This window comes from Lissotriton helveticus, chromosome 8 (assembly GCF_964261635.1).
Source record: "Lissotriton helveticus chromosome 8, aLisHel1.1, whole genome shotgun sequence".
NCBI lineage: Eukaryota > Metazoa > Chordata > Amphibia > Caudata > Salamandridae > Lissotriton > Lissotriton helveticus.
The window spans coordinates 127676604-127688610 of NC_136069.1; positions in this window are offsets into that span (position 1 = coordinate 127676604).

Below are 12007 nucleotides of genomic sequence, written 5' to 3' on the forward strand. Positions count from 1 at the left end.
CCTAACCTTGAATAGAGGCGAGTGATAGAGGCTGGCTCTGCACAAGGAGCACTTCATATGCTTCTCAGTCTATACTGTCCACGGTGAAAGGGCTGGTGATAGAGGCTGGATTTGGCACAGGATGAGCCTGTAAGCAGAAACCACAGAGGACGCATCCCCTCTAGCCTGAACTAAACAGCTTGATCAATTTCAGGTCCATGAAGGCCATTGAGCTTCCCTCACTTTTATACATTCAGGGCCATTCAAGGACACCTTACTAGCCTCTCTTCACACTTACACTTAGTCCCTACTGCCTGAACCTACATCAGCACCTTCTGTGGTACCAAGTCAAAGTCAAAGTCAAGTCAAAAAGTGCTTTATTCGAGTTATTACTCATAAAAGCATAGTATACACAAGAGTTGTAAAAAGCAAATTAAATTTACAATCAAGCACATTGACACAACACTATAAGGTAAAGATAAAAATACATTCGATTATAAAAGGATTAAAACATTTGACAAGGATAATTTCCAAGATGTAAAACGCCGGAGTCTAAAAGCAATTATACAAGTGCAAAAAAAACAATTAATCAAGACAGAGAATAGTTAGTTACTAGCAGTCTCTATCTTGATTCAAGATCATTGATAATTAAAAAAAAAGCAGTAATGTCAAATTCATGGGGACCAATTTATCAGACAGAGAATAGTTATTTAACTAGCAGTCTCTGTCTAGTTTGTCAGACAGAGAATAGTTATTTAACTAGCAGTCTCTGCCTGAGCGTCCACGCCCAACCCAGATACTTTGCTGTGGCTATCAGGATCCAAGAAACTGGACTCGTACATATGATTCGCATAGCTACAGAGCTACATGATGTCCCAAGGTTCCTACACATAGGAGCTAACCACACTCGTCTTGGAATAGCATAAGATCTGCATGAAAACAGAAAGTGACCCAGAGACTCGCTCCCCAACCCACAGGCTGGGCAGGTGTTACTACCACCTGAACCCCATTTAGCTGTCAATGTTTTTATAGGAAGTGCACCAGCTCTCAGTTGGAATAAAAGCTTCCTATCACCTGGTTTGGAGATGATGTCCCAATATGGTTCCAGGACTGGATACATTTTAGCCTCAAGGAAATGCAAAGACATCGACCCAGAGTTTGAAGCATTTAAAATTTTGGTAGCAGCCCATTCCCAAAAAATATTTTTTAAGACACGCTTAGAAGGGAATGATGCCCCTGCCGGGTCCTGCCATAGAGAACTTAACCCTAGCTCAAGCAGTATAGTTTTCAGAGTTTTAAGCCAGCTTATCTTGTGGAAGCCATCAGCCTTGATGACATCCACAAAACCCGCGGCATAATGTGAGAGCTCAGGAGTGGTCCAGAGTCTGCACCAATATAAGATCGGGCGTAATCTGGCCAAGTCCTTGATTTGTTTCCTTCCTAGGTCGTATCGGAGGGGCAACAGTGGAGTACTTTTGGGTGTACCGGTGAGAGTTCTTAAAAATTTATTTTCAGAGGCTTGCAAAAATGTAAGATTTTCAAAGCCCCACATTTCTGCGCCATAAAGTGCAGACCCAATAGCCTTTGCTTCATATACCAATAGGGCTGGTTTAACTGGTTTAGTTAGCGACTTCCTGTGTTCAGAATTAATTGTGCCAGCTATTTGTTTGTGTCGCAAGATAGCAATTTTTATATGCTGGTTCCACCTGTGGTCATCAGCTATTTGGATACCTAGGTAGGTAAATGATTTAACTAACTCTAAAGGCCCGCCGCTCATCATAATTTTGGACTTGAAGCTACGCTGCGGCTTAAAGCTCATTAATTTAGTTTTCGTAGTGTTCACCTCCAGTCCATGTTCCCCACAAAAGTTCTCAAAAATTGTCAGAGCACGCTGTAGGCCACTAGGGGTTTTTGATAAAATTAGCGTGTCGTCCGCAAACATTCGTATGGGGATTTTTAGGCCTGCAAGAGAAGGAGCATCCACATTCGCAGTTACCAATCGTGAAACTACACCGTTTATAAACAATGTAAATAGAGTAGGAGCCATTGAGCACCCTTGTCTGACCCCTTTTTCAACACGGAAATCAGGAGTGACCATCCCGTGGCCGCCCCACTGAATTTTTGCATAGTTAGACTCGTGGAGGCGCAATATCATAGTTAATAACTCATCAGAGACCCCCAGACTATGCAAAACTTGCCACAGTTTCGCACGCGGGACCAGGTCGAATGCAGCCCGCAAGTCGACAAATGCCGCGTACAGGCTGCACCCCCCCAAAACCACGGTTTTCCACTGTAACACTTGGAAACGGAACACTTGGTCAATCGTGCTTGTTGCCCTTCTAAAACCTGCTTGGAATGGAGATAAGATATTAAAATCCTCAGCCCAGTCGAGAAGCCTGTTGACCACCACACGACCCACAATTTTTTGTACAGTATCAATGAGGCTAATAGGCCTGTAGTTACAGGGCTGAGCACGGTCCCCCTTTTTGTACACGGGGATAATAACTGCACCCCTCCATGAATCTGGGACATCTGCTCCCTGAGCAATAGAATTAATAAGCAAATGTATATATTTACACCAGCGTTCACTATCGTTTAAAAATATATCAGCGGGCACTCCATCTTGACCTGGAGCTCGCCCACATTTTACTGAACAAATAGCAGACATAATCTCTTTGTAATTAAAATTATTGCCTTCAAAAAACTTCATAACAATACTGTCCTCATCTGAGACCCGGGTATTAAGAGAGTATTGCGAACTAAAGAATTTAACCCATGCCTCCTGTGAGACGTTATTACTTGGAGACTCTTCAGCTCTCTCAGAACCCCATTTTACAATATTCCAGAATGCTCTGGAATCCTTCCTGTCACTGGCCTTTTTCAGTTTGCACCAGTGTTGTTCGTCCCAATCCCTCTTAGCTTTAGCAATGCATACTTTGTACTCCTTCCTGGCTAGAGGAACAGACACACAGTCTCGCTTCTTAATTGCCCGGCCAAGGTCGAGTCTTGCCTTCCTACAATCAGAGTTATACCATCTAGCATCTTTGCGGGTGATAGCCCCCTTGTGCTTGTCAGGTCTTAGGAAGTGCACTTTGATCTTAGCAAAGAGGCTATCATGTATTTTAACCACTTCCCCCAGATCCTTAGGAGAGGCATTAGCCAGTTCCATGGCAAGAATGGCTAGATCAGTTTCACTGTTAATAATATCAATAACCTGCTGATTTCTCGCTACAGTGTCCCATCTTAACCTGCGCATATTGTTCTCAGGGATAATGGGCGGAGGAACTAATTTATTCGGGCAGATAGGGTTTGACTCAGCAGGCCACCATTTGTGAGACACACATAAGGGGTTGTGGTCACTCTCAGGTCGTATAATGACTTCCATGTCACAAAGAGTAGGCCACAGATGCAAACTACAGATCACGTAGTCAATTCGACTTTTGTGCCTCCCATTGTCGAAAGTTGGTGAACCATTTTTATCCCTAGCTGTTCTCCCATTCATAGCTCTCAAACCTTTTTCCAGACACATTGCATTGATAGTTATTATATCCTCGGTCCATCGGGAGACTGGTTTCAGATGCAGCTCAGGGATATCCCAAAAGGAGTCCTCATCAGCACCAGTAAAAGCATCTCCCGCAACCAAAGGCTCAAACGTCCTATTAAGGTCTCCTGCTATAACAATATTATTTTTATCAGAGTGGGTCGACCAGGGCTAATATTGTTTCAGAACGACCCTTGGAGCTCCTGATATAAACGTTGTAAATGTCAAGTGACCCTGTTCTGTCATTAGAAATCCTAATGAGCTTAATATCATTGTGTCCGATAGCTATGTTTTTAACTGAGAAATTTAGTGACTGTCGAATCCATATAGTAAGCCCCCCATAGGTCTACCTTTCGGGCCCTTGACAGCTGGCACATAGAAATTCAAGTAGCCTAAAAAAAAGACAGGATCGCATGCCCAAGTCTCCTGGAATATACAAATATCAAATTGGGTAACAAAACCAAGCCAGTCACCACAATCGAGTTTGGATGTCAGACCAGCTATGTTCCAGGAGAGCAGGTTAGCAACCCCTAACAAACGTCCCTGGCCTAATCCAGGGAAAGAATTTAGTACACAGGCCTCACCATCTGCTTGGGCAACCAGGTTATTCAACGAATCCTTAATAGGGCAATCAGCACTCTGGGCAGATAAGCTATCCAGAAACTGATCCTCATTAACTAGTGGTACTGGGCTTAGTTTAATAGAGAGTCAATCACAGTCATCTAAGTTAGAAAAGGCTGAAAATCTGTTCTCCAAATTTAGACCCCACTCTGGCCGCTTGACTTCCCTCCGCCCTTTTGTTGGAACAACGTTCCACTTAGTTTTTAGCATTGTTTTGTTAGAGACCCTCCCACTACATTGATAGAAGAAGTCTAGAGTGAGTGGAATGATTTCAGTCGATCTCCGTTGCGGAGGTAGAAGGTTAGGTAGAATATTGGGCAAAACCTCTGGGTCAGAGAAATGTAGGACAACACAATCACCCTGAAACTTCTTTGCGCTATTGCCTATCCACCTCACCCTTCTGGCCTTTACTATTTCTTCAGCCAATTGGTGCTTACCCCTAGGAGTTATTAACATATTGTTTGTTAACCAATAAAGGGCTTTAGATAATAGGGATGAGGTAGATTCTTCCTGACCAGGCTACAGGAGAGGAACATTGGCTAAAACCAAAACCAAAGGAGAGGCCTCAACTATCAGCTCTACCGAGCCATTTACAGATTCTGGGGCAGAGGATGCATCTGGAGGAACGTCTTTGTTCTCTGCACTATCTAGAATGGATATCAGGGGAACCACCGGAGGATCTGGTAGTGAGGAAACCCCAGCACCCACCAAAGAACAAGAGGCCCTATTAGACTCAACCCTACTAGAGACAGCATCTGGTAGTTTACCTACTTCAGACAAGGTTTGATTCAGTAGACCCCCAAGGTGATTCACTTCTTTAGTGAGTTTATCAATTCTACCTAGCAGTGGATTAACAATGTCCTTTATCTTAATGTCAATCATACTCAGTAAGTTCTTAAATTGACCACTAGTGAATGACATAGAAACGTCATCTGAAGTGTCATCTTCTTCCCTCACGGATTTACTGGGAGGGGATGCGATCTTTCTCCGACTTGATCTAAGCCCAAATCGTTTTGGCTGTGGCTTTTTAGCCCCTCTGGTGGAGCGTGGAGCAGGCACCGGAGTAGGGGCTTTATCCTCAGGTAAATGTTGATTAGTCTCCGTCTCAATCTCGCTGTCCAGCTCAATAAGAACCGACCGATTCGTTACAGAGGTATCAGCTTGGTCAGAATCGTTTACAAGTGCACAGCAGGAGCTAGATTGCTCTGAGGGTTCGACTGGAACTAAAACCGGCGAAGTTGGTGAGCATAGGGCAGATGGTGAGCTCAGGCCAAGTGAAGATCTCCTGTCATTGTTAATTTTGGCAACTACCTGAAAGATATAGTTGTCCATAGTGATTTTTGCAGGAGATAACTTTTTGCCGGGCATGCTTCACAATAAAACAATGTTTTCAGAAACACGTGGCAAACCAGGCGCTCCAAGAGAGAGACAATAAAATCAATAGCCCCCAGCTATAACACAAGCTCACCTCCTCAAATCAGGTTTTCATGCAGAGTAACTGGCCCAACCCAACCCTGGCCAACCTCGGACGGCCTCAGACGGCCCGCCCTTTGTCCGGGCTTCGTCCGAGCGTCCCGCGAAGCGGAGGGAGCAGCGGTTTTCTAGCGCCTCCGGGCGCGGTGACCCCCGCTGGAGTGTTTCCGGGTCGCTGGGCAGGCTGGGAGATGTAGTCTCCCTCCGCTCGGCGGCCGCTAAGGTGACTACAGCGGCGGCGGGAGGGAGACCAGGCTCGGCAAGGCTGCAGGAGAGGGCGAGCAGGAACGACCAACAGCAAGGTAGTTTACCCTCAGAAAGACAGAACACCCGCTCCGCCGAGGGAGCAGCGGTTTTCTAGCGCCTCCGGGCGCGGTGACCCCCGCTGGAGTGTTTCCGGGTCGCTGGGCAGGCTGGGAGATGTAGTCTCCCTCCGCTCGGCGGCCGCTAAGGTGACTACAGCAGCGGCGGGAGGGAGACCAGGCTCGGCAAGGCTGCAGGAGAGGGCGAGCAGGAACGACCAACAGCAAGGTAGTTTACCCTCAGAAAGACAGAACCATCAACATTCTATGCCAACACCTACAAACATATACATTACCTGCCCCAACACCAGCACAAACTATGCTACAGGGTTGAGATAGCCATGTGCAGCGAGAACAGAGGGCACTGCTGCCATTGGTCGCTTCAGTATTAGCCTTTTATTAGCAAGTGGGCTCTGGATCTTATTTTTATCTAAATTACTCACTGCTGCTGCCTCCTGTACCCAGTGTTTCAATACATTCTTGCCAACACCGCACACTGCCGTGCTTCTTTGTGAAACTGGAGCTGCGCGTCAGGAAAATACAAAGACAGAAAAACTAAAATAAAAGAGGGTGCCATCTGTTGGATTTTGACAGAACGGCTTTGTGCCAAAATCACTATATGAAGAAGTCAAGACCAATGAAAACTCAGAGTCCCCAACTGAACAACTGAACAGAATGTTCTTTCTACTAATTAAAATAAGACGTATTATTAAAAACTAATCACAATTCAACTACAAAAAGGAATAGAATCAACTTTTTTGGGTTTAAATGTTTACGCAGCAGAAACTTTTTAATAGTGTTTTATAAACAAGATATATACATTTCAAAATGGCAACCTTCAGAAGCTGCATTAGTTGCCTTCTGGAGTCCTAGACCAACCAAGCAGGCATGCTGTGTATCCTGCCTCTTCCCACACGCACCGGAAGCAATGTCCTCGTGTGCACTGCACGTGACATTAACGCGGCAGCCTAAGTTTGTTTGCTTCAGGGGCCAGTGGTCCCTGCATGGCAGGACTGAGCCGGGAGTCAAGCGTGCATGAGCCTTTTAATGTATCAATATGTTTTTGATTGTGCTGCCATCTCTTATCTCTGTTTGTTCCCTCCTGTCTCTTGGGTCAGTGAGTGCGCCTTTCACCCAAGTCTAAGGAAAGTGACCATTTTGAAATATTCTTTAGAGCAGGTGGAAGGCACATTTGGAGCCATCATTTATGACCTTCAGGAAGAGGAAGGGGAAGATAAACTTTGAGAAAAAAAGTAAAAAGGAAGTGCAAACACAAGTTCTAGGAGAGAGTAAAACTCCAGGGCGAATCGGTTGCTATTTAGTCATCTTAGTTCTGAGGACCTAACTTTTAGTTTATACCTCAATACTTTACGCAATGCAACGATACATGAGGAAGTGGTACTTAAGGCACATCAAATAAACTATACAAAGGTATGCAAGAAACTGATGCTGAGCAGAGATCTAGTATCAGAGAAAATACATCGAAATTGGCCAACAGGCAGAAGAGACATCTTTGGGCTTAAAGCACGTGGCTTTTGGGGAAGTGCAAATGCAGTAAATAAGACAAGAAACGAGCATAACAGCAGTAATCAGAATAAATGAATGCTTTGACGTAAGATGGCGGCGTTGCAGAAGCTCTTACATAGATCTCTTCATTGACTCCCCACCGCCAGGGCTTCGGTGCCCCATCTCCTCTTCCTGATACCGCAATGAAGCTAGGAGTGGAAATGGATCTCCTCTACTGGTGGAGGTCTTCCCAATTTGGATGCCCGGTCGACAGTAGCACCAGCTGCTCCACACCTTAGTAGCATTGTGTGCATTCCGCCATGCCTGATTCACTCCTCTCTGCCTTCACAAGCTGGGTGCTACGCACATTCTTGGCATAGCAATTGGTCTTCATTTCCTGTCCCTCTGCTCTTTGACATCCACAAGATGACTTCCTTGAATTTGATGAGCCTAGTCCCTGCTGCTGTGCTGAGGGCATGGCTGGCTGGCTTGGATCACTATGAGCTCGCCTCCTGGTCTGCATCCTGGGGCATCCCAAGGGGGATTCCTCTAGCAACAGTCACAGAGGGCACTGCTACAGGGTGCACAAATATTTGGGAATACCCCCCCTCCTGCCCCCCCCACTCCCCGAACTAAGCTGCAGGCCATGAAAACTGGTGGAGTATAGCAAATGCAATGGATCACCACACTCAAGCATAGGCCTTTTTACATCTTGAAATTTTCGCTGAAGGCTAGATTGCTCTATCCAATCTAAGGTGGAGAGAAACCGATATCTAGGGACATGTGGGGTATTACCTATTTACTGCCTATGAGGGTATAATTTACCAGAGTTTCAGTCATAATCGACTCCCAGTTTTAAATCATGCAATAGCTATCCTGCAGGGCCTTTTTGTCATTTGAGCATCTATTAACCAACTTTTTCTTGTGTCTCCAGGTCAGCTTTCAGAGATTACTCTTTCCATTAAATCGAACTCATCTCAGGAAGTATGCCATGCCCATGTAATACATTTAGGAATTGATGAGTTTTCCCATGTTGTCTCTCAGATATTCAAGCCTCCTTTTTCCAACACAAGGATCTCTCCTAGATGGAAGCACTCGGTTACATCCTCAATTTAAAAGAAAGCAGCCAGATATTCCTTTGAATTATTGCCAACAAGGTTCTGAGTGCATTTTTCAAGGTCAACGTTATCTTGGACCCCAAACATTTAGGCTTAAGATCAACTTATAGTACTGGATCAGCACTCATCTCTTTGGCTGCCAAACTGCTTTAGATAATGGATCGAGTCAGCTCTTCAGTCTATTGGATTTATCCACACCACTCTTGATACCATCTCCCATGAGGTGCTTCTAAACCAGTTACAAGAAATGTCGAGATTTCGCTTTGGGATAGTTAAATCTGTATCTCAAGAATAGGTTGCAATCAGTCAGGATTGTGTTATCTTTTTCCGAAAGCAAAGTAGTCAATGATGGAGTACTACAGGGCTCTTCATTGAGCTTGACACTATTCAACATCTCGGGGGTACCTTAAGATTGTATAGCATTTTTCTTTATTATGCATGCATGTGATACCTAGCTGATCATTTGCTTTGATGAATCATCTGAACTAGGACCAACAAAAGCTGTCTACCTCAAGTTGCTATACGGATGAACTGCAGTACTCTTAACTTCAAAACTGATAAATGAAGTATTGATCCTGGTGCATTCCAATTCTATCTGGACAGAATAGTGGTGTCCATTTGATCTTTAGGCTCACCCTTATCCTCATGCTTCTGTTAGAATTTTAGATAAAGGAAGCACTCCCCATTGATACTCCGGTTAACAAGTCTACCTCTTATTGCTTTTTGCTTCCTAAAATGTTGAAAAAGATAACTTCATTTGTCCTATTCAAAAGCTGTAGCATGCTGGTATTTCTGGCCGTAATTTTTTGTAGTCTTGATTATTGCAATAGCTATAAATTGGAATTGTCTACCAACCTATTATTTATCTAAAACAATGCAATGTGTAAGGTGTTTAGACTCGGCTTCCAGGTCCATGTTTCACCTTACTTTTCAAAACCTTACACAAAACGAAACACAGTGCTTAATTTGTAAAAACAAAATAATAATAAGTGCCAGGGCCCTGGGTTTTTCTTTGAAGGCCACTGCCCCTGCCAGCAGTGCCAAATGCCATTACCAATGCTATCCTCTACCATCCCATCCTTCAAATGTGACAGTTTGGACTATTGCAGGTCACTCAAAGCTGTAAAAATGGCCTGGATGTGCACTTATTTTTTTTTAATGTATTAAATTATGAAGTACTCTGTTGATGTACTCATTTAAAAAATAAATAGACAGTACCACCATGTAGTAGATAATCAAAGTGTTTGTCTTAAATAGATGCCAGTGCAAAACACCGGAAAACACCATTACAAATTAAGGACCTCATTAGGATGGAGGATTTTCCGCATCCTCCGGGCCGGCGGAAGCCACCGCCGGCCCGGAGGAAGCGGAAAATCCTCTGCGGACCCACCAAAGACCCACCGCCACATTAGGATGGCTGGTGGGTCCCGGTTTCCGTCCGCAGCTTTTCCGCCACGGTTGGCTCACAACCGCGGCGGAAAAGCACTAATATGGTGACGGTGTCTCTCAGACACCGTCAGCCAGATTAGGATGGGCTCTGAAACCAGCTTTTCCGCGGCTGCTTTTCTGCCGTGGAAAAGCATGTGTAACTTCACTGCGGGGGTCCGTTGCGGGCCCCCTAGGTGAAGGGGGGTGGGGGTGCACATGGGGGGTACCTATGGTACCCCCCTGCATTTGTATGCAGAAAGCGGCAGGCACCGCGCGGTGCCTGCCACTTTCTACATACAAATGCAATGCGTGCATTTTTTAACATTGCAGCGGGTGCAGCTTGAAGCCGTACCCGCCGCAATGTTAAAAATAGAGGATGTGACCGCCATCCTAATTGCACTGGAGGGACCTCCGCAGGCCATGCGGAGGTTCCCTCCTACTCTATGGTGGCCCGTCCGCCATCATAATGTGCCCCTTAGTACTGACCGTTACAGTTCTGGTCCACTTCCATTCATCCACCAAGACCGAGGGAAAAAGAGCTGAAACTGCATGTGATTTGACACAGATATGGAAGTTGGCTAGTGTGCAGTGTCCCACTTTATTTTCCACAATAATTAGTTGGTTAATTTACTATGCACAGCCACATAGGATATAGACATAGAAAAGTGAAAACAGTATAAAGAACAGACAGGATGCTTCATCACAGAGCAACCATTTCACACAGGAACATTGTGGGATTTCTTCCACAGGAAATAGTGGAGGCTAGCAGGGAATGGTGGCGGTTGAAGTTAGAATTAAACAAAGAAGACTTACCTGCTCCTTTCTGAATTCCAGCCGCCGGCTCTCCTCCATTCTCTGCTCTTCCTTGATCCCAGCAGCACCCAGGCTTCCAGACTCCCCATAGCCAATCATGATGCTGCTGTCACCATGACAGCCGCGTCGTGATTAGTCTGAGCGCTGTGGTTTGTAGCTCAGACTGGGAGGAGGAGCCTGTGCACATGATGATTTGCCCGGCTCAAGACGGCCAGACAAACCGTCATACGCACTTAGGTGCACCATCCACTCCTCACTCTGACTTAACCTGGCTTCAGTCCGTATTTTCTTTTTCCTTTACACTGCTCATAGCGAGCAGTGGGGCAACACTCCTCTGCCTTAGCGGAGTGATGGAGCAAGGATTTGCATGTAAAGCGACTTGCTTGTATTGAAGAACCTCGAATAACCTTAATGAACTAAATCAATCTGTTTGTCTCACTAATTCCCCTTTATTCAGGCATTTGGGATGTTCCAGAGAAGCTTGCATATGTGTTTACTAACCTTAATACGCTTGCCATTAAAATGGCCGCTGTTTAGCGGGAATTTCGTCTGCGCATGCGTCGGTCACACTCACGTGACGTACTCGCAGTTCTGGTGGGAAATCTTTGTGCCTGCGCACTAGCTTTAAAATGGCCGCTTTGTGTTCTCACATGCCGACGCTTGCCTTGCAGCTTTTTGCCTTGCTGTTCGTTTTGCACTAATATTAATGTTATAGTTAATATAAAGTAAGGTGAGTCATATAGGAATTCCTGGTATACAGTGTACTCTTTTATTTCTGTGTTCTAAATTGTTTTCCTTTACTTTTCAAGTATTGTAATACATGGGCATGAGGGATGGGAATACTCCATATTGAACAGCCTTTCTGCGCATGACAGTTTTCCGCCAGAGGATAAACTCTGTGACATTGAACGCATGCCAACCCCGAGGTCCCAGCCAAGATGTGCCTGGGAAGATGCACCTTCGCCTAGCAGAAGAGGCTGAAATTTACTAAATGTATCATAATGTAAAATTTGATAGATGCGCTATTGTAATGTGTTAAACATGTCATGGGAACCCGAAATTCAATAGGCGGTCCCAAAAGATGTAAATTGGGGCTTGAGAAAGTCTAATCCTGGTTGGTGTGTTGACCTGTCCTATTTGTGGACCAATTGAAATTGGGGATTCTTACACTTGCAACTTTTGGGGGGTGGTACACTGACCCGAAAACAGTATAACTAGCCTAGGTT